This window comes from Cavia porcellus, unplaced genomic scaffold, assembly GCF_034190915.1.
Source record: "Cavia porcellus strain 051 isolate PalLab524CR breed Dunkin Hartley unplaced genomic scaffold, mCavPor4.1 scaffold_30, whole genome shotgun sequence".
In the NCBI taxonomy this organism is placed as follows: domain Eukaryota; kingdom Metazoa; phylum Chordata; class Mammalia; order Rodentia; family Caviidae; genus Cavia; species Cavia porcellus.
This window is the reverse complement of record NW_026947513.1, coordinates 5,728,834-5,752,736: the sequence shown is the minus strand read 5'-3', so window position 1 is coordinate 5,752,736 and position 23,903 is coordinate 5,728,834. Positions and strand designations below refer to the sequence as shown.

General features: G+C 35.2%; 1 long non-coding RNA gene across 1 annotated transcript; it reads left to right on the top strand.

The window, feature by feature from the left end:
* Window positions 1-349: 349 nt before the first annotated feature.
* Window positions 350-23,696, top strand: LOC134474100 (uncharacterized). The gene is made up of 3 exons (XR_010044706.1): window positions 350-484; window positions 20,634-20,797; window positions 22,717-23,696. It is a non-coding gene; the product is annotated as an uncharacterized LOC134474100 (long non-coding RNA).
* Window positions 23,697-23,903: the final 207 nt, after the last annotated feature.

Sequence of the window (23,903 nt, the reverse complement as noted above, 5' to 3'; positions counted from 1 at the left end):
GGATGCCAATGTCATGTGCTCAAATAATAAATGATGGTGTGGCTGTGTGCTTGTGTGTGTGTGTGTGTGTGTGTGTGTGTGTGTGTGTGTGTGTGTATGTGTGGTTGCACTGTTGTTGAGAGTGCAAACTGGGGCAATCATTATAGAAACAGCAATGGAGAGTTCTCAAGAAAACTAAAGACACTAAATTTTAGTCTCCTATATGTATTTTGTGTAGATGTCCCCAAATTATATCATAAATTTTAGACATACGGATTTGCTCCCTGCTGGTGAAGTGTAATACTATTCCAAATGATTACCTTTGCTGGTAAAGTTCATTTTCCCTAGAAATTCTTTTTTCCCCTAACACAGATTCCTCCTCAACTGTCAAGAAGTAGCTAAAGTACCACCTCCACTCTGTGAAACCTGTGCTGTCTTCCCTTGGGCATGAAACACTCCCATGGCTCTGAGCACCCCACTGATGTGACACAGATGCTGGTTCCAGGTGAGTTTCCTCACTCGGTCACAACTGCTCTGGGCGGAGGGATTGTGCAGGAATGCATGGAGCTTCCTGAGGGTCCAAGACAACACATGTTGTGAAACTGGTAAGTAACAAGGAGGGGTGAATCAGTGTGACCCCTCATATGCAATTTCCTCATATGCAATTTGAGACTTTGGCTGTTATATAAAAGGTAGAAACTGATTCAGGGTAGGTGTGTGAGTAGCCTACTTGTTTTATGTCTTTATTGTGTACATAGGCATTTGCTATTTTATTGTTTAAGAAATTAAATCAGCCAATATTAATACAGCTATGTTGCCCCTGGGCAGCTAGCAAACCTCAATTCCATAGGAAATACACCATTCTGTTATTTGATGGTGGACAACGAAAACCTTCCCCTTTGAGGAAAGTAGGTTCTCAGGACAGTATGCACATCTGTACCTGAAAGATGTGTGCTCATTTGTTTTGTGTCAAAAGTCCTAATTCCAGGTTCTCAACAAGGCCAGTCTAGAAGTAATGACTTCACCCTGGTACTATACTCCAAAGAGAGAAGAAACTCTTTTAATTACTACAATTTTTTTTTTTCAGTACTGGGATCCAACTCATGACCTCGTGCTTGCCAGGCAGGCATTTATACCACTGAGCTAAATCCCCAGCCCTTAATTACTACAATATTAAAGACCTATAATGGAAACTTAATGATCTTTGAAGGGCCAATTATGAATGACCTCTAAAAAGGAATGATAAAAGTAATACTAGTAAAGAGTGCTTGTCTTTTGACAGTCACAATTTTAGGTGTTTTTTAATGGAGCTGTGTCATTTAGTCCTAAACTCTAAGAAGTAAGTACCATTATTATATTCATTTCTCATATTAAGAAACTGTAGTAACTACATTTTAGTAACTGGATCACTTAACTATTAATTAGGTATATTTGAAATCAAACTCATGCTAACTTCCAAGTTCATACTCTTGACCCCAACTGCCATTTTTTGACGAGGAAACACTCATGGATATCCTCTAACCTAAGCCATGAAACCTTCATCTTAAAATATTTTTGAAATAATCTTACTATATAAAATAGATAAATACTGAAAGAGATTTGTATTCCTAGAAACATAGTAGCCTAAGTCCACAATGAGAAGTATTTTTATTGCTTTTACTAATGTCTAAATGTATAATTCCTTGCTCTGGCAAACAGAGAAAGTTTTTAAAGGACAGACAGAAGTGAGATCAGAAGTAGAGTATGAAAATCAAGGAAGTTATCCTAAAGGCACAATGGATTCCCTGATAACTAGTACTCTCCTTTCTTATTTATGGAAAAGTGAGGTTTCATAAGAATCACAGTTAATCTGAGAATCTTTTTTTTTTTATCTGTACTGGGGATTGAACTGATGACTACCTGCTTGCAAGGCAGTCACTAATGCCGCTGAGCTAAATCTCCAGCCCCCTAAACTGAGATTCTTGAATGAATTCTTCTTGAGCAAACTGCCGTGTGTGTGTGTGTGTGTGTGTGTGTGTGTGTGTGTGTGTGTGCGCGCGCGCGCGCGTGTGTGTGTGCGTGCATGTGTGTGTGTGTGTAGTGTGTGTGTGTGTATGATTTTCAGATTTGGGTCTTCTGTAATGAACTTTAAAAAGTTTTCTGTGTAAATTCTTAACAAGATCACAGCCCGTAAACCAGGTGGGAATTTGGGTCTATATTACTAAAACTTCTAAATAAAGAAATTATATAAAACATTTCTGAACTATATTTCTCTTATGTTACTAGCAGAAACAAAAGCAAATCTCTCAAGAAAGACATTCTCAAACCAGATGTTATAGAATTCAATAGCTAAAACCCTAACGGAACACAAACTTGCAGAAAAAATTAAGCAAGCACATGAAAAAATAAGGTGTATGGTTTCACATTAAAGCTACAAAGAGCTTGGAAACCATTACTCTTCTTTTCAACAAAAATAGTCTAACAAGATGAAAACCAACAACTTTTCTTAGCCCCACAGAGAACTGAAAGACACCAGGGAAAAAATTTGAACAAAAAACCCGAGAGAGATATGAACACTAAGAATCACACTACCTTCTGCTCACATAGAACAGAAGCCCAGACACCCAAAGCAGGAGCTTGGGCCTACACTCTTAGAAGCACTTATGTTAATGTAAATTATTAATTACCAGAGGCTCAGTGTATACCAGCTTGAAAACTAAAACTCTCAGGGTTCAACCCTTGGTTAGCCCCATATTTTTGTCAATCTTACCTCCACGAGCCTCACCAAAGTCTCATACTTGATAACTGAAAGAAACTCTTCACTTCTGGCAGGAAGAGAGAAAGTAACTTAAAATATGCCTCGACCAGCTTCTTCTCCTTAACAAAAAATTGATTTCAGTTCAAAATTTTAAAAAGAAAGAGAGAAAGCCATAAAACTAAAAACTTCAATTTTACCATAGCCTAATTACCTCAAGGATATGGAAATATAGTCTCTCTTAAAAGACAGAAAAAGAAAAGTGAGAGGTATTTTTAAGGCTCACAACCAAGGGTGCACGGGCGCACTAAAGACTGAGATTTGATCACAAAGTCATAACATGGCTTCTTTCCCCTGATATCTTACTATCGCATCAGTCAGACTCCTGCATCAGTGGATTATGCTAAAAGAACCAGGAGCCTAGAATCCTTAAGAATGAATCTGAAAGGAAATCCAGTGACAACAGGAAACTAAAACAAAACAGCAGGGGAAAACCTGCTTTAACAGCTACACCAAACACTAAGTACCTCCTACATCCTAGACAGGTAAGCAGTAGACTTCACAATAAAGACTTGTTTGGTTTCTTTTTACATGGTATATCGAATCTAACTTCAATGAAAAAGTTGTATGCCGTTATGGAAAGCTAAAATGTTCAAAAAATAAAGGGAGCATAAAAACTAAATTCAAACATAACAAAAGTTTTGGAATTATCAGGCCAGAAATTTAATACATAAATGAGTAAAGTAATAATAACTTTATTGGATAAATTTAATGATAAGTATAAGCACAGATGAAAACCCTACAAATAAATCTGAAGGAAATGCTCAAAGTCAAAAGATTCTAAAAATGAAGAATGAAGAATTTCTAAAATGGATTTGTCATGAGACTCCAAACAACTGAGGAACTAACTAGTAAGTTTGAAATCATATGCATAGAACCTTCCAAAAGTGAAAGTAAAGAGAAAAAATTAAAAGGCAGGGAGAAAATATCTAGAAACTATGAGATGATTAGTGAAAGCACACCCTCAGTGTCGCTAGATACCACCAGGAGAAGAGGATTGGAACTGAAGAAATGTTGGGAGGTAATAGTGTATAGGAATTTTAGTACAGACAGCAAATCAGAAATACCAGGAAACTCAGAATTCCAAGCAGGACAAGTATCTCCTATCCCCAAAGTCTATGCCTATATTTTAAGCAGAAACCAGAGACAGAGGAAATTTGGGAAGAAGTCAGAGGAAATAGAAGTAAGAAATAGAAATAGCATAGGAAATAGAAATAAGGAATAAAATGAGGAAAAAGAAATAAAGCATGATGAAGGAAATAGAAATAAGGCATGATGAAGAATAAAAGACTTTATATCTAGGACTTAGAGTAAGTGAATGGGAGATAGGTTTAAAAGTATGTCAAAATATACAATGCTAGTTATGAATAAGTGTAAGAAATATTTATAACATACTTAAATGTATGAAATATAAATAAATTTAATAAATTAAACATTTGTTATGTATTTAAAGATAGACAGCTATACTGATTACACAGACTTTGTAAGCTGATCAGATTTATTGCACGACAAAGAAAAAGTAGCATAGGTTCTTTGAGAAATAGCAAATGTGAGTGTGCATGCATGTGTATGTATGTGTGTGTGTAGAAAAAAGAGACAGAGACAGAGATACAGGAAGACAATAGAGAGGGTGAGAGGAATTGTCTCATATGATTCTGAAATTATGGAGACTATGAATTCCAAAAACTTCAGATGAGTTGTTAGGTTATAGACCAGGGAAGAAGTCTGTCTTTTGTTCTGTCCAGGCATTCAAATATTTAAATGAAATCCACTTACATTTTAGAGCTACTTTATTCAGAGATCTCTGTTTTTGTTTTAATATGTTAATCTCACCCAGAGACACTCTCACAAAACTATTTAGAGTGTGTGTCCATGTCTTCGCCTTCAGCTCAGCTCTGAGGACACATAAAGCATGATAACTGTGTATGAACGTGGTAGAGGGCCTCACTACCTGTATTGTGCCGTCCTCCCTAGGCAGCATCTTTTATCACAGGACTGACAGTTCCTGTAGTCAGGCTACAGTTCATTTCCCTATTATCTTACTTTTGGCTAATAAATTGGGTAACATCTCTGATCTCAGGTTATGAGCGGTTTTGGTGTTTCCTTTGGTTCTCCTGTATCCCTACCATTGTGATAAAAAAAAAAAAAAAAATAATCTAATGGGTGAGAACCACATTGACCATCCTTACCGAAGCTCAGTCTAGATCTACCGTCCTCTAATGCATCCGTGGTATCTGAGACCCACATTGTTCCTAGATGAGACCCGCTCACCCCAGCAAATTCCTAGCTCAGTCAGAGATTTATGGATGACAATAAATAATCATTAGTTTGAATTACTAAGTTCTGTAATAATTTTATGTAGCAATAGTTACAAATGCAGTGAGTTGAACAGTTAATTAAACATAATGTTAAAAAGGGTTAGTGAAGCAGAAGGTTAAAGTAAAACAATTGAAATGCAATTTAATGAGCAAAATACAGAAAGGAAATTAAAACTGTAAATTAGATAATGATATCATTTACAAACGACAAATTGCATTTAAATGAGACAGAAGATTGTAGCAAAAAACAAGATATCCAAAAATGAAAATGATTACTAAAAATCAACACACATCCACAAATAAAACAAGAGAAAAATGATCAAAAGGCTTGAAAAGAAATTCCATAAAAATATTTAAATTGACCAACAAATACAAGTGTTTTCTGTTACACAACAAAGATTCGCAAATTATAAGAATAGTGACACAACAATTCAGAAATGTTTTACAAAACATTGATCTGCTGACAAGACATAATGTACTAATTCATAGCGTTGTTTGGAAATCATAGTTTCAAGGAATTGAGGTTGTCTGTCTCAGCTTGCCTCCATTGTAAATGATAGCAATGGTATTGACGACTTGTATCTAATTGTGATGAGACCTCCAGAGAGCTCTGCCTTTATGAATGGTATGTATTACAAAGTTTACCTATGTAACCAAGGATGCATAAGACTGAGCTGAATCTAGTTACTATTAATCTCTTTATTATAAGCCTCCCTATTTCTAAGGTATGCAATGCACACATTGGAAAAAGTATCAGTATTGCCTCACAGAGAGAAGGCAATTAGAATTCATGCCTAACCTCTACGGCCCTCTGGCTCTGCAGAAGACTTTGATTTGAAACGTATCTTTAGTTTAACTCTGTAGTTATGTTTTATTAGTTGCCTGCAATAAAACATTCATTATAATTTTGTGTGTATTGTAAAGTGAGACTCTTAGTTTTCTTTGGCAACCGAGTCCTGTCTAATTGCTTTTGATACTACAGGTGAGATAAATGCTTAAAATGAAAATATGGAGTAACAAATATTGATGAGATTCTCATATGGAGATTTTTCATATAGGGCTAGTTGGAGTGTGCATTGGTATAATTACTTTAGAAAGTTACTTGACATTACCTGGTAAAGCTAAACATGAGTATACCTTAACATGCTTTCTATAACAATATATACTTTTTAAAAACTCATGAACATGGACACCAAGATAGGTACCTAAGAATTTTTATAAAAGTAGCTGGGTCCAATCCAAGTATCTATCAGCAAGAGAATGAATGAATAAATTTTGGTCTAGACAACACTGAACAAAAGCAAGTCACACAAGAATATATCTTATGAGGCTATTTGCATATACTTCAACACTGTATAAAAGTATAAATACTTATTGTTAGAAAACAACAAAGGTTTTGAAACTCTATAGACAAACAAGAGAGTACAATAATTCAGGGTAGATTATGTGAATCTTTTGTTACTATTCAGTAGGAGAGAATATGCAGTGGTTTGCTATTGGTTTTGTTAAAGCTCCATTATAGCACTTATGATATTGCACATATTTGGAAAACAATTTACAAGCTATTTATCATGACCTCAGAGCTAAATATATTGAGGCATAAGAAGAAAAGGTCTACATTGGCACATGATTTACTCCTAGCAGCAATCCATCTCGTCTACCTCTTTTGTTCATAGCTTCATCTATCTAACCAATGGAATACACTTTGGCATCCTGTAAGCATAAGTCTTAGTATCCTGAACTATCCGTGTATATCCATCAGATTCTGTACAATGGGAAGAAATAGTTTTGTCTAGGAATTTACTTATGGATGAGATAGGCATTTCCTCACTATTCCATACAACCAGAGCATCTTTTCTAGAGAAAAATCCAGCAACTAGGAAGCAGTGTAGTGAAGTTGACCAGAATGGTGATGCAAATACTGGTAATTTATTGGAATTCATTGGAATTCTTTAAGTATGAGAGGCTGTTTATAATCAGCCATTCTACAAATTTGGAATATTTCAGTTCTTCTTTTTTCCAAAAGGCTAAGAAAATAAAACAACTTTTTTCCGGTGTATGAAGCTCAATAGTAGAAATAGGCTTTTCATTTGTATAACGTAAGTTTGTACCAGAATACATGTATTGCATGTCAAGATTAGCCAGCCTTCAGAATCATTTTATATTAGTATAATATTTATGTTGCAACTTAACATACATAGAAACTAGGGTTTAGGGAAAAAATTAAAGGAAAAGAATAAGAAATTTAAAGAAATTATTTGGAGAAGGCCAGATTAATTAAGATGAGAATATTATCTCTCTTTAGGGAGGAATGGAAAAGATACATTAGGAATTTTCTTATGCATTGGTATGTGAATGGTAGAAATCTCACACATGATAAGGATAAAAAAGGAGGGATGTATAATTTCCTATACAATCATATCAAATGTGGTTCTACGACGGGCTATATTAGAATTTTAAATAAAAAATTGACAAAAAAAAAGATTCAAGAAAACTCCCAGGGATTATTATTTCAGGTCAAACTGAGTCTCAGAAGTTTACATGTGACCATTTTGATGGCTAGTTGATCTTCAAGTTCCTACACTTGGTAATTTTGCCATCATGAAACAGTACAGAGTGAACTCTATTCTCCAGTGTCCTGGTGGAGAAAGAGTGTTTAGGTGGGAATATCCATCCTCACATTCTCAGACAGGATTTTGAAGGGAGAGCTAGTGATTGATAATAAGAATACTGTCCTTTGTGTCAGTCTATCCACCCTCACACAGATGCAAAGCAAAACCCCTGGGTTCTGGTCAATAGGAAAGTTTAGAGGAAAGCAAAAACCACAATTAGTGAAGCCAACTTGTATTTTTCAGTGTATCTAATGATAGATCATATTTCTGAAGCCTTGAAAGATTTATTGCACATACGGTATACCTGGTGCATTCCAGATGAGCAAACGCGCTATGCTCAGAAGTAAGCAGGAAGATGTGCTGCATTGAATTTTATTGATTTTCTTCTTTGCTTGTATAGTTTTATGATGTTCCATTTTCTCTTTCTCTTGGTTTGAAAAGTGTGGCCCCAGTTATTTATTTTCTTGCTTCATTTTACATTTGAAATGTATATGTGACACTGCATCAATTTTTACAGCCACTGGAAGGGACTGGTCTCATGATAGATGAATTAATTCTTTCCCCTTTTAAGTAACTTCCCCTCAAGTTCCCTTCTTTTTTCATTTTCTCATGTTTTAAGTGCATTTATAATTTGCTTTTTCATCTCATCACTCTCTGATATTCTAGCGCTTAAATTTCATTTTCAGAAATTGTATGTTTATGGGTCTGGATTTTTCCATTTGTATTTTTTACTAAGCTTTTTGGTTGGGGATAATTTCCCTCTACAACTTCATGGTATAACTCATCTAGCAATATGACTGCAAAGCTGAATTGTAATAGAAACAGGGACTTTGCTAACAAAATTCACTCCACCCATGCTCTTCGTTAAGTTCATACTGTGGTTTTAATCAAAATATTGTATGACAATGTGTTTTTCCTTCAACAATCCCAGTGATGGATAAATCAGACAATTATATGTTAAAGACATTCTCACTTTCATGTCTCATGCCAGAAGTTTCAGGCTCTGTTGCTGCTGATTCTTCTCAATATCTGACGAACTAACATGATACATTAGAAAAAGACAATAAATAGGTCATTGCTGGCTTGGGGACTAGAATCAAAGTGAGTGTCACTGTCATAGCTAAAACAATGATTTCAACATATAAAAGGGGAGGCCAAAAAAGTTTTGTTTTTGTCAATTATTACACCTATGAACTCACATCAGTATAGTAGACCCCAGAATGCACATGTAGATAAAGACTGTATATAGAAAGCAAATACCACAATTAGTGAAGCTATAGAAGACTTATCAACACAAACCTCATATCAAGACAAAAACTTCAAGAAACCAACAGAAAGAGGCAATCAGGCTAGGAAAGCAGTTAAACAGAAGTGAAAGACACATTACCAATAACAGGAAAATAATCAGCCAATGATAAGCCAGCACATATCAGTTAGACCATTAATGTAAATGATCTTAATGCACTAATCAAAAGAAATGCAATAGCACAATCAACCAAGAATCAAGATCCAACAACATGGTGCATACAAGAAACACATTTAACTCAAAAAGAAATTCATAGACTAAAAGTCAAACGATGGAAAACATTACTTCATGTGACAAAACTACAAAAACAGAGGTATCCATTCTATATGCTGACAATGTAACCTTTAAGCTAAAATATATCAGAAGAGATAAAGAAGATCACTACATAGTTTTTAAGGGAAAACTCCAGAAGAGATATCATAAATATGTATGTACCAAATGCTGGTGCACCCAACTACATACAACAATTATTAATGTATAAAAAATCAATTAAGAGCCAACACTATTGCAATGGGGACCTTAGTACTCCACCGTCAACAGAACAACTTGACAAAACTATACATAGCAACTAGGTAAAAATCAACACTGAAATATCAGAACTATACCAAACTTGGGAACAAAGGGACTTAGTAGATGTCTATAGAGTGTTCCATTCCACAAAATCAGAATACATATTCTTCTCAGCTGCACATGGATATTCTCCAAAATAGACCACATAATAGCTATAGAACTTGGTTAAATAATTGAAAAAGAATTGAAATTATCCATGTACAATATTTGACTATAGTGTAATGAAACTGTGAATCAATTGCTAAATAAACCACAGAAATTATATAAACAGCTGAAAATTAAATGACACCCTCCTGAATAACCAATGGGCCATTGATGACATTAAAGAAAAAATTAGATTCTACAAGTAAATGATAATGATGATATAACATACAGGAACATAATACAATGAAAGCAGTCCTAAGATACAAATGTGTAGCAGTGAACTTTCATATCAGGAAAATAGAATGAACTCAAATAATCTAATATTGAATTTCAGACTTCTAGAAAACATAAAAAGTCAAACTCAAAGCTCAAAACAGAGAAGAAATTATAGAAATTAATGCAATTTAGACTAAGAAAACAATACAATTAGTGAATAAAAATATTGTTTCTTTGAAAGATTAAATAGAATTGGTAAATCTTTATCCAACCTTATTTAAAAAAAAAGACTCCTATTCATTCAACTGGGAATGAAATAGGTGAAATCACAACAGATATTGTAAACATTTTAAAAATCATGAGTATTTATTTCAAAAACATTTAATCTAATGAAATGAAAAATACAGAAAAAATGGACAGATTTCTATATACATATAAATTGCCAAAACTGAGTCAAGAAGATATAAAAATACCAAATAACTTAATATCATTTAACTAAATGAATTTGAACATTTAATAAAAAATTTACCAACAAAGAAAACCCAGATACTGATGAATTCACTGCCAGAAATTAAAAGATGATTTAATGCCACCATTCACCCTTCAGTGAAATTTAAAGAGAAACAATATTCCCCAATCATTCCTGGATGCAAGAATTATACTGATACCAACAGCAGAGAACGACCCAACCAATAAGAACTACCAGCTAATCTCCATAATGATGTCAGATGCAATAATCTTCAATAAGATAGTGGCAAACAATATGCAGCAAATCATCAAAAAGATTATATACAATGGCCAAGTAGGATTATTCCCCAGGATGCGCAGATGGTTCATCATGTGCAAATCAATAAATGTAATACACCATATCAATGGAAACAAAGTCAAAAACACATAGTCTTCTTAATAAATGCAGAAAAATGTTCTGAAAACATCCAACAAACATTTATGGTCAACACTCTACAGAAAATTGGAATAGATGTTTTTTTTTTTTTTTTTTTTTTTTTTTTTTTCTGACAATCCAAGAGATAACATAATACTAAATGACCAAAAACAAAGTTTTCACCCTAAAATTGGGAACAAGACAAGGATGTTCACTATCATCACTCCTATTTAACATACTTCTGGAATCATTAGGCAGAGTAATTAGACAAGACAGAGAAAAGGAATAGGGATAGGAAAGGAAAAAGTTATTATTATTTGCAGATGATATGACACTTTATATATAAAACCCAAAAACCGTCACCAAAAGAATGATAGAGTTAATAACTGAATTCAGTAGTCTAGCTTGGTACAAAGTCAACACTCAAAAATAATAGCATTTCTATAGAATTACAAGAAATATACTGAGAGAGAATTAGGGATGCCATGTTTTTCATAATACTGTTAAAAATGAAATACTAAGGAAGTAAAATTCTGTACATTCAGAGTTATAGTACTGTGAGAATGGAGATCAAAATGAATATCAGAAAATGAAAAGATATTCCTTGCTCAGGGATAAAAGGAACAAACATAATGAAAATGACTATGTATCAAAAATTGCTATTTTACAATTTACAAAAATGTAACCTCAATCAAAATACTTCATAGAATTAGAGAAAGCAGTCATAAAATTAATTTGGGACCAGAAGAGACTTAGAAACAGCAAAAACCAATCTTAGGCAACAAAAGCCATGGCAGGGGGCATCACAATTCCAAACTTGAAATTATATGATAGAACTACTGTAATAAAAACAGTATGGTGTTCTAAAAAAATAGAACAGAAGATCAATGGAACAGATTAGAAGATGCAGAAAGACTGTCAACATACTCAGCCACTTTAATTTTGACAAAGGGGCCAAGTATATTCATTGGAAGATTGGTAACTTCTTTAATAAATGGTATTGGAAAAACAGATTTTCACATGTTAAAAACTGAAACAGACCCATGTCTATCACCATACATTATAAACCAAATGTATCAAAGATCTAAATATTGAAACTAAAACACTAAGTCTTCTGGAAGAGAGGATACTTAAAATTATTGAAAACACAGATGTGGGCAAAATTTTCATGAACAGAACCCCAGATTTCAATGGTAATACTACTATTAATTACTGAAATTTCATCTTTTTAGAAAGGTTTTTCACAGCAAATAAATTACCAATAGGATGAAAAGACAACTCACAGATTGGGAAAGCTTATTAAGCAGTTTTCCCTCAAACAGAAGACTGACATCTAAACATATAAACAATTGAAAAAATCAGACCTCCCAAATTTAAAAACCAAATCCAAATGTGGATATTCAGAGTAAGAAATACAAACAGCAAATAAGCATATGAAAAAATTCTCACATCACTGGTCATGTGAGAATCCATCTCACCCCAAAAAGAATGGCTTTATAAAGAAATGCGACCAATAGTATATACTGGGTTGGGGGGGGGTTGTGGAGAAAAAGAATCCTTCTGCTCTCTTGGTTGGAGTGTAAACTATTGCAACCCTTGAGGAAATAAGTATTTAGATTCCTCAAAAAACTAACATTAGTGTTCCAATTTCATTCAGTCATTCTCCTTATGGGTATTTTCCTAGAAGAATTAAAATCACACTACAGCGATATAAGCACATCCATATTTATGTCAGCACAGTTTGTAATAGCTAAATTTTGGAAACAAACAAAATGCTCATGTACTGAGGAGCTGATAAAGTGTGTGTGTGTGTGTGTGTGTGTGTGTGTGTGTGTTTTAATAGAGTGGAATACTACTCAGTCATGAAATAAGATAAATTTGAGACATGTCTATGTAAACGGAAGCTCCATGTAACAGAATCTTAAGTGAAATAAATTGGTTTCATATATGTACATATCACATTGCTTGTCTTGTATGAAATACTGAATGTATAAATAAGGAGCAAAGTGTAGAAAAGGTATTGTGAAATAGGAAGAAATTGCTCAAAAGAGAGAACTAGAAAAGTTACTCAGTAGACATATTTAATAGATTTGTTAACATAATTTAAAATAAAATTCATGTGTATATGTGATCTAAAAATTTTAAAAACATGGTGGTATGATCAATTTAAAATGTATATAATCTCAAAAACATATTGAAAACTTTTCTCATGTCAAGTGTGACAATGAAAGCAAACAATCATTCAAGTAAAATATTCAAATTGTATATAAAATTATTTTTTGATAAAATAACTGATCTGAAATGCTTGCTTCAATGTATCAAATATTTCTCTGTTGAACAAGTTACATAATTACACTTATGGATTTTGAAAATTATGTAGCTATATTCCAAAAATGAATATTCCTTGTCCCATACACCTGTCTTGCTAGAAAATGAAGAAAATCTTGTAATTGCTGGCTTGAGGGCCTGGGAAATACTGAAAAAGCAGAAAATTGAATTTCTCTTACTAACAGAGACTAAACCAAATCATTGGGCTTGAAACTGGTGCACTGATATTTGGTGCCCTGTTCAAAGACTGCAATGAGAACTGTGTGTAAAAGGTTCTGCCTGTAATCACAGCTAGCCGGGAGGGTGAACTGGAGCAATACAAGTTCTAGGTCAGTCTAAGCAACTGAGGAATAGTTTATTTCAAAATAGTAAAAATCAGGGCAGTGGAGGAATGCCAATACAGAACATCCCTGAGTATGGTACAAGAAAGAGAGACAGACAGACAGACATAAACAGAGACACAGAGGAAGAAAGGGAAGAAAAAGAAGGAGAAGGAGAAGGAGGGGAGGAGGAGGAGAAGAGAAAAGGAAAGAACAGAAGGAGGGAAAAGCTAAGGAGGAGAAATAACAGGAAGAGGGCAAAGAAAAGGAGGAAGCAAAAAGGAAACGAAATGAAGGGAAGGGGAGGGAAGGGAGGGAAGGGGAGGGGAGGGGAGGGAGGGGAGGGGAGGGGAGGGGACGGAAGCGGAGGGGAGGGGAGGGGAGGGGAGGGTTATCTCGCAGTGTTATCTCGTAGTTTTGGACTCTAAGTGGACACCAGAGGAATTTTATTTTTTAATTTTTGCTAGTTTCCCTTTCTTTTTTAAAAAATCTTTTACCTACATTTTTATTCTAATTACTCATCTTCTTTCTCCCTTTCCTCAACTTACTGCTCTAGATCTCATGCTTTTAAATGGGGAAGTAATTTGTCTAACTTTTCCAGTGGACTTCAATAGTCACTTGCTCACTCCTTGATTCTTTTTCTTTTGTGCTCTTCTCTAGTTTCCCAGTTCTTGCGTGGTCATCTTTCATCCTCCAGCCTGGTTTCTACTTTATTTCATTTCAGTTACTTCTGTTCTATCCACCATTCTTCTTAAATTTCCCCACCACAGGGTAAAACACTCTAGCAAGGTGAAAGATTTTGCATATAAATTCCCAATTTATAATTCAGCCTGTCATATAACTGTAGACTTTGTTTCTGTGGTTAAAGGTAAAAACTTAATAGTTACTACAGTTTGTTGTTTTTAAAAATGTTATTCATGCTATTGTTATTGTGAGTCATATCACTTTAATTAGGATGTCCTGTCTATTTTAAACAGTAGTTCTCACGTCTGTAACAATACCAAAAAGTTCTGGGATAATAACCTCATCACCTCCCAGCACTAAAGGAGTGGGGACTGAGACAAACAAATACCAACATCTCACTCTTAATTTTTTTTTTTTAATTTAAGAGGAAAAAGAGAAAAACACAAAACAAACCAAAGCGGCGTAAGGGTACACGCAATACAGAACTACAAAACAAAACAAAACAAAACAAAAAACCATAACAGTAAGAAATTACCTGCTAGTAGATTACACACTATTTTCTTGAAAATAGTTCCTCAAATCACAGTATCAAAGAACACAAGGTGGACATTCAAACAGGGAGACTGCAAACAGCTGTGTTCAATGTTCCAAAAACATTGATAAAGTCAGCTATTTAACACCCCCAAACACACTTGCTGTTATATCCGTTAGAGCTCCTTTTCTTTTTTTTTTTTTCCCTCTCTTTTTTACAACAAAATTTACACATCTTGGATTTTATTACTCCTTAGTGCTTATTACTTTCTTGGGGGGGGGGGAAGAATACAGTCAAATATGGCAAAACAAAGCTATCAGTCAATACCAAGGATAGACGTAGCACATGGTGTAGAACAGAGTACAAGATAATCAACAATGGTTATCAACGTTGTCCCTTGTTTCCTTAAAAAGAATTGTCTATCTTATTAGATATTATAAAGTTGGACAAAACAGTAGAGAACAAGACCAATAAAACTTAGGCATTGTAAACATTACAGGACTTCCAAAGAAGACAATAGTCAAACCAGAATGGGTATCTTAGTGAATCTTATTGTCTTCAAAGTAGTTGCCTATGTCTTCAAACTTGATACTATCATATAGAATGGAACAGAGTCTAATCAGTCAAAACAAAATCGTGGGAGTACTACAGGACTTCAAAACAAGTTAATAGGAAATCGAAAAGAGTTACTATTTATATATCCTAATTTTTTTGAATTTTTTCTTTAATTAAGACAAACATAAGAAATGACTAAATAATTTTTTTTGAAACAATAAGGGGGAGATTGAGATAAAACAGGACATAACAATATAACAATAGAGGTCAAAGCATGACTGTTTCAACAACCTAGTACTTCACCACCTTATAACCTGACTTAATAGTAGTTACCATAGTGTCTTTTTCCTTGAAATATTTGGATAAAACTTCATATACTCTAGCTTCAAATATTTTCATATCAAGAAGCCCAGAATAAAGCCTTTCTAATTAATGAGTGAAAACTTTATAAGGCTTCAAGGCCACCTAATGGGGAATCATGATTACCACATATTTTTATATATTTGAATCATTACTTACATTAGGGAAACTATTCGGTATTCACACATGCGAGATTGATTTATTTCACTTATGAGTATGGTCTCAAGCTGTGCCCATTTATTGATAAATATCTCAATGTGATCCTTCTTTATAGCTGAATAATACTCCATTGTATAGAAATACCACAACTTTTTTATCCATTCCTCAGTTGATGGGCACTTGGGTTGTTTCCAAGATCTGGCAATTACAGATTGTGCTGCTATAAACATAGGTGCACATATATCACTGTGGTATGATGCTTTCAGTTCTTCTGGGAATATGCCTAGAAGTGGAATAGCTGGAATAAATGGGATTTCCAGTCCCAACTTTTTGAGAAATCTCCAGACAGATCTCCACAAAGGCTGCACCAGTCTACACTCCCACCAGCAGTGCAGGAGAGTTCCTTTTTCCCCACAGCCTCTCCAGCATTTGTTGTCGGTTTTCTTGATTCTGGCCATTCTTTCAGGAGTGAGATGGTATCTCAGTGAAACACAAAACTTAAAGAACTTTAACCTATTTCATAATATCAGAGATTTCACTTATCACCTGGTGCCAAGGCAAACTTCATGGTGGTTGAGAAACAGAACAGGGGAACAGGTCTGTAGATGATCAGGGAATGGAAAATCCCCTTCTATGTTTGGAGCTACTGGGACTCTGGCGCCGCGCTACTCCAAGCCATTAGGCCTACAGAACCAGTGGCCCTCCTCTGCCTGCTCAGAACTCCGCAGTTCCAGACAAGCTGGGCCTCAGGGACACTGTGCGCCCACCTGCCCCTTGGAAGCTCCACAGTTCTTCAATCGCAGCCGGGTTAGGGTACTCACCACAGGCCGCAGTGCTTCAGGAACCTGTGGACCCTCCCTGGTTGCAGAGATATCCACAGTCCTCCAGACACGCAGATAGGCCAGTGAGGGCACCCCAGATCTGCCCAGCTCCTCCTCTGCAGACCTATGGCCAGGCACGGCTGCTAAACAGGCTGGGCTAGGCTGGTTGTGTGGGCCAGCCCACCTATCGGGAGCTCAGCAGGTCTCCAAATGAAGCCTGGAATGGGGAGGCTAATGTGGAAGCCTCAAACCCACCTCTCGCCTTCACTGCACCTGGAAGCCTGAGGGAACTCCAGCAGTCTGGGCGCAGAAATCCAGAGTCCTCCAGACACGCAGAGAGGCCAGTGAGGGCACCCCAGATCTGCCCAGCTCCTCCTCTGCAGACCTGTGGCCAGGCGCGGCAGCTAAACAGGCTGGGCTAGGCTGGTAGTGTGGGCCAGCCCACCTATTGGGAGCTCAGCAGGTCTCCAAATGAAGCCGGGAATGGGGAGGCTGATGTGGAAGCCTTAAACCCACCTCTCTCCTTCACTGCACCTGGAAGCCTGAGGGAACTCCAGCAGTCTGGGCGCAGAAATCCAGAGTCCTCCAGACACGCAGAGAGGCCAGTGAGGGCACCCCAGATCTGCCCAGCTCCTCCTCTGCAGACCTGTGGCCAGGCGCGGCCCTCACTCTTAATTAATTGGAAAGGTAAGATCTTGGGACAAATGCCAATCAAGAACCTCCATCAGAAAGAAGACATCCCCGAAGAACAAACTTTGCCTAGAGAGCCTTAGGCACTAGTAATAAAGTTACCAACTACAAAAGTTTAACAAAGATCATCACTGAGAACAAAATAAATCTTTGGAAATAGGAAAAGACAAGACACAGAAGTTAAACACAACCTCAGACTTGCAGCCACCCAGAACAAGTCCAGTGAGCTAGAGGAAAATGAAAGAGACACACTTGAAAATTCTGCAATGGTAGCAAGCAAAGTAAAGAAACAAATTCAGGCAAAGAAATGTCAACATTCACAAAGGAATTGCTCAGCAAATCTAGAGTAAACATCGATAAAAATAATAGATGATAAGAAAATGGAAACTGTGAATGACTAATACAGGAAAAATAGAATACATAAAATGGATTCAAACAGATATCAGGGAAATAAAAAATTCCACTGGAAGCTTGAAAACCTGCTTGAATCAAACTGAAGGCAGACTTATATATCTTGAAGACGGGATCGCAGCTAGTGATCATGAAAGCAAAGATCTCTTGAAAGTAACAAAGGATCAGAAAATAACAGTTCAATGGCTTGAAGATGATTCAAAGAAATAATATTAGATTAGTGTCAATGAAAAAGTAGGATTCAACACAAATGACATAAGTACATGTCGTAAGTGTGACATACAATGTCATTACATAAGTGAGGCATATAGAAGTCCAACTAGCTATAACCAAAATAAATCTATAAATAAAACCATACCCAAATATATAATAAAGATTATAGAAATTCATCACAAGAACAGAATATTAAAATCTGTTAAGAAAAGAAACAGATCACTTATCCAGGAAAGCTCATCAGAATCGTGGCAGACTTCACAAAACCAAACCCTCAAGTCAAAAAATGCTTGAAGTATCTGAAATCTTGACAGAAAACAATTTCCAACCCAGATTGATGTATCCTAAAAGACTACTCTTCAAAATTAATGGAGAATAAGTTACTTCCATGACAATCAACAAGTGAAGAAATTCATGAATACCAAACCAGCGCTACAAAAGGAACTTAAAAATATTTTAGGCAGAGTTAAAAATGACCACAATTCTAAGAACAACAACAGAAACAAACCACCAAGCACGACAAGCAATTAAACAGAGAGAAAAAACAGGAAACCAACAGCAGGAAAATAACATGAGTAAGACAAGCTTACATAGTTCAATAATAATGGCCTCTATTCACCAATAAAAAAAACCAGACTAGCAGAATGGATCAAGAAATAAGATCTAACAATATTCTGAATACGAGAAATACATTTACTTCAAAAATAAATTTATAGACTAAAAGTCAAAGGATGAAAAACAATTCTCCATGCAATAGGAATCCAGAAAAAAGCACAGGTATCTATTCTAGATTTAATAACCAAATTCAGAAGTGTAGCTAGATATCGAAGTTAACACTCAAGATTCAATAGCATTCCTGTACACAAATGAGAGGGAATTTAGGGAAAACACACCCTTCACGATAGCATCCAAAAACTAAAGTATTTAAGAATCAATCAATCAAAGGAAGTAAAATATTTGTATGTTGAAAATTACAGTAGTCTGAAAAAAGAGATTAAAGACAATATCAGAAAATGGAAAGACATCCCTTGCTCAGATAAGAAGAACCAGATAGTGAAAATCGCCATATTCCCAAAATTGTTCTACAGAATTAATGCAATGCCAATCAGAATACCCTTTGCATACCTCACAGAACTAGAAAAAACACTCTGAACATTCATTTGGAACAAGAATTTATCTAGAATAGCAAAGGCAATGCTAGGCAACAAAGGCAAGACAGACGCATTACAATGTCTGACTTGAAATTATGCTCAAAGCTACTGTGATGGAATCAGTATGATACTGGCAAATAAGCAGACCAAAGGACTAGTGGAACAAATTAGAAGATGAACATAACTGCAAACCTCTCAGACACCTGATCTTTTATAAATGGGTCAAATATGCTGACTAGAAGGAAATTAGCCTGTTTTATAAATGGTGCTGGTAAAACTGGATTTTCATGTGTGAAAGACTAAAACTAGATTTGTGTCTATCTCTATGCACTGAAATAAAAATGGATCAAAGATCTAGTATTAAAACAGAAACATTAAATCTTCTGGAAGAAAGAATAGGTAAAAAACCTTGAAGATGTAGTTGGTGGTAGAGTTCGTGCCATAAGGGAAACACATAAAAAAACAACAACTGAGATCTCATCTTATTAAAAATCTTTGGGACAGAAAAAGAAATCACCAAAAGAGTAATAAAACAATCCACAGAGTAGGAAAAAATTTGGCCATTTGTTCCTCAGATAAAAGACTTCTTTCTAAAACACATAAAGAAACTAAAACACATCCATCTCCCCAAATTCAAAGACCCAATGAAAAATAGGCATCTGAGATGAATACATACTTATCAGATGAAGACATTTAAATGGAAAATAAATATATGACAAAATGTTCAATATCACTGATCATTTGAGAGATGCAAATTAAAACACTGAGATTCCATCTCATACCCTGAAAAATAGCTGTCATCAAGAAATCAACCAACACCAAATGCTGGAGAAGCCATGGGGTAAAAGGATCTCTTCTCCACTGTTGGTGGGAGTGTAGACTGGTGCAAGCAATGTGAAAATTAGTGTGAGGATTCATCAAGAAGTAGAACTAGAGGTCCCATTTCAACCAGTTATTTGCCTTTTGGGTATCTTATCATAGCAATTAAAACATAAAAAACACAATACCACTGCAATATATATGCACCCATGGACATAGTCACACAATTTTTAATAAGTAAATCTTGGAAACAACCCAAATGCCCATCAACTGAGAAAAGGATTAAAAAACTGAAATGGCATTTTTATACAATGGAGTACTGCTCAGATATAAAGAAGAATAAACCTGAGACCTTTATAACTAAAAGAATAAAACTCGAGACTGTACTTACTTGTGAAATAAATTAGTATCACATGTGTCAATACTGTATTGTCTCAGGTGTGAGAAGCTGAAGAGTAAAATGCGGTCTAAAACATACAATAGACATTGTGGAATGGAAAGAAATTGTTCAAAAGGAAAAAGGAACTACGATGGGTGACGGGAAAAGACAGCAGGGAAAAGAGAAAAATGCAAGTGAGTTATTCTTAGTGTCTCTTAGATCATAAAATAGGAAGGTGTGCGCTAATACCAGTTGAAGAAATTTCTATGCCCACATCATGTACCCCGAGCAACTACTTTAAAGATAACATGTAACACTATAACTATTATTATTCTCTCATTATTTTGTTTTGAAATTTTGTTTTTTGTTTTTCCATAAAAATAAAAAAGAAGAAAAGAAAGAAAACAGAAAAGAAAAATAAAAAGAAGGTAAGTGAGCCTACTTATATAAACTGCATCCATGGAAGAGAAGCAGACATCCCAGCAGTCATTACCTGTGTCAAACTGCTTGTCATCTCAGCACTGGATCTTCTGTCCCTTCACCACGGAAACAGGTATCACAGACAAGCATATGACATCTACCTCCTGGTTTTGGTTTGTTTTGTTTTGGTACTGGGCTTGGACTCACGACCTGACACCTGCTAGGCAGGCGCTCAGGCTGCTGAGCTAAATCCCCAGCCCCCCACTTTCTGACTGGGGAACAGCCTTAAATATTCTAAACGGAAAGCTATGCAGAGATAGAAGTGGACCAAAAAAACCTTACATAAAGCCATCATGGAAATTAAAATCACACAGTTAAAGAGGCATTTTGTTTGAAGCCAGGAAAGCGGCAGCAGTTAAGGTTGCCAAAACAAAAATAAAGAACACATAGAATGAGCTTAAAATAATTCTGATAGGATCCTCAAATAAACAAAAGAAAATTCCTCGAAGAAAAAGTGTATAAATCTGTCATAAATGAATTGTGGATATACAAAAATGATAAGAGATGTAAACAAAGTCGTTGAAATTTTAAAGAAACTGTACTGCACCCTTTCTGGATGGACACAGAGATGAAACAAAATGGAGCAGTGCAAGAATAGATCCAAGCTCTTAATCAGAGAATAAAGACATGGAAATTTCAACTAGTAATGCAATAAAATTCATTCATAGCCAAAATAAGTCTGACATGCCCATATTAAGAAGTTTGAATATTATCAAAGGCTACTTTTTTCACCAGAAAATTAAGTAAAAGATAATTCTCATTCTTTATATATGTTTTAGAAATAGTTTGAGGAAAACTCTTTCAGCTTTGTTAGTAACTCATAAATATCTAAGCCAGGCAAAGACAGAAAATGGAAATCTAATGAGAAAATAAGTAAATATTGTTTCAATAATTCTTCATGAACTGTTAATAAATCACATGAAAAAGTATATATATCTTGATAAACACAATTTTATAAAAGGAAACATCTTTGACAAAAGTACCTATGAAATGGATATAATACACTTAGTACTTATTGAAGTCAGGAATGATATAAAAATTTCCTTTCTGATCATTATCGTGCAATATTGTACTGAACTCCTCAGAAATGCAATTAAAAATGAAAAGTATGCAAGTAATATGACCGAAATTAAGAGACAATATATATTTTGCATGTCAATTGCAAGCACAAAATATCTAAGAATCTTCAAACTTAGAAGAGCATCTTGACTTATAACCTTCATTATGTGAAATCCTTACCTGTGCATGATACATATTGATCCTTTTGTTCCCTTTTCCCACCTCTCCATTGAACTCTTCCTCCCCTTTCACTTATATAAGCCTTACTTTCATTATTCTGTCTATTCTTTTCCTTTTCTCTTTCTTTGCATCCTTCTCTCCCCTCCCTACTTTCCATAATTTCTTTAAATCATTTTTCTTGAACTTTAGGAGCAAAAGCTTTTATCTGAAAATATTTTGTCATATTTTGTCAACTCTATACCTTTATTATTGTCTAGTAAAGCTGGTTAAACCTTATGGACTATTTTATATAATAACTGTATAAAGGATCATACATATCTTGCTTGACTTTAATGTAAGTACTCTAATATTCCTTAATTCAATATGATGTTGCAATTCTGTACTGAAAGTAATATATTTTTATTACACTCATTCTTGGATATCCATAGAAAATTGATTTCAGACCCCCACAGAAGAAATTATATGCAGAGTACTAATAATACCTACTGCAGTGAAAACGCTGTGTAAATAGCTGTTTCCCTTCATTGTTCAATGAATAATGACAAGGAGAAAAGTCTATACATGTTCAGTACAGATGGATCTTTTTCAAGAATATTTTCAATCTGGGTTTGTTGAATCTGTTGGTGTGGCAGCCCAATTATACTTTATAATAAAACTTCTCATTATCAAATTTAACACAACTTATTTGTTCCTCCAGTTTCTATGTGCCCTTCAACATTTGACATATTTTTCCTCCTCTTTCATGTTTTTTAGAGTCATCACAATCTCAACAAATCACAGCCTACTTTCATACTTCCATTTTAAAAGAAAAATCAGAAGGAAACGGAAAGGTAATATCAAAGTACTATCTTAATAATTTATAAAGGCTACATTGGAGAACCAAATGGGCCCGCTCCCTGATATTCTATTCTTGCACAGCTTTAGGACACACATGTGCCTAGAAACTCTTATGCCATGAGTTACAAGGGAGGACCTTGTGCAGGCAAAATGCTGAAAAAGAAAAAAATGAGCAAAAGCAAAAAATGTTTTGCTTTACCTCCTAAGTAAAAGTCAAGCCACGCATTCCCATTCCCAAGAGATACAAGCTTGGTTAGAAAGTGGCAGGGACTCCTAGAAGATTCCTCCTGCCTGAGCTTCTAATGCTACTGTAATAAATGGCCACAAACTAAGTGGCTTAAGTAACACAAATATTACATTACTATTTTAGAGCTCAGAAGTTTGAAATGAGTGTTGTGGCGTCGAGATGCCAGCAGGGCTGTATTCTGTCTAAAGAGCCTGTGAGAGGATCTGTTTCTTCACCTTTTCCACCTACTAGAAGCTCCAGAACCAGCCTGTAAATACTTCTTTCCAAACTTTGCTTCACTTTAATGTAAATTAATTTATAATCTCCCATATACTACCTTTCTCCTTATTTCACTTACGAAGACATTGCGATTATTTTGGCCTCTTCTGAATAACTGAGGATAATCTTTTTTGATCTCTAGACTTTTAACAAAATTATACCTAAAATGCCCCTTTTCATATGTAAGATGACAAATCCATAGGTTCTGAGGGTGGATAAGTTGCCATCTTTGAATAGTGTACTATTTTGTTTATCAAAACCTTATTTTAATAATAAGTATGGAAGAGCAGAAAAATGAAGTCTTTCCTAGATCCCTCTGTGACTTTTTTTCTCCTTATCTATGAAGTTGACCGTTAAGACTACAGTCAATCAGAGACAAAGCCATCCAAGTTTTTCCAGTATTAGGTTTGTTTTCACTCTATGAGTCCTGTTCCTACAATGAAAACCTTGTGGGTTTTATTTGACTGTGCTTCAGTGTGTTATTAGGAGACGGGTTCAGGGCTGTATTCTTGTCCTGGTTCCTCTCTTCTCTCTGTTTCTTGGGTGCCATGAGGCAAGCATCTGCCCACCTTTGCACTTTTCTACCAGGCTGTCTCTG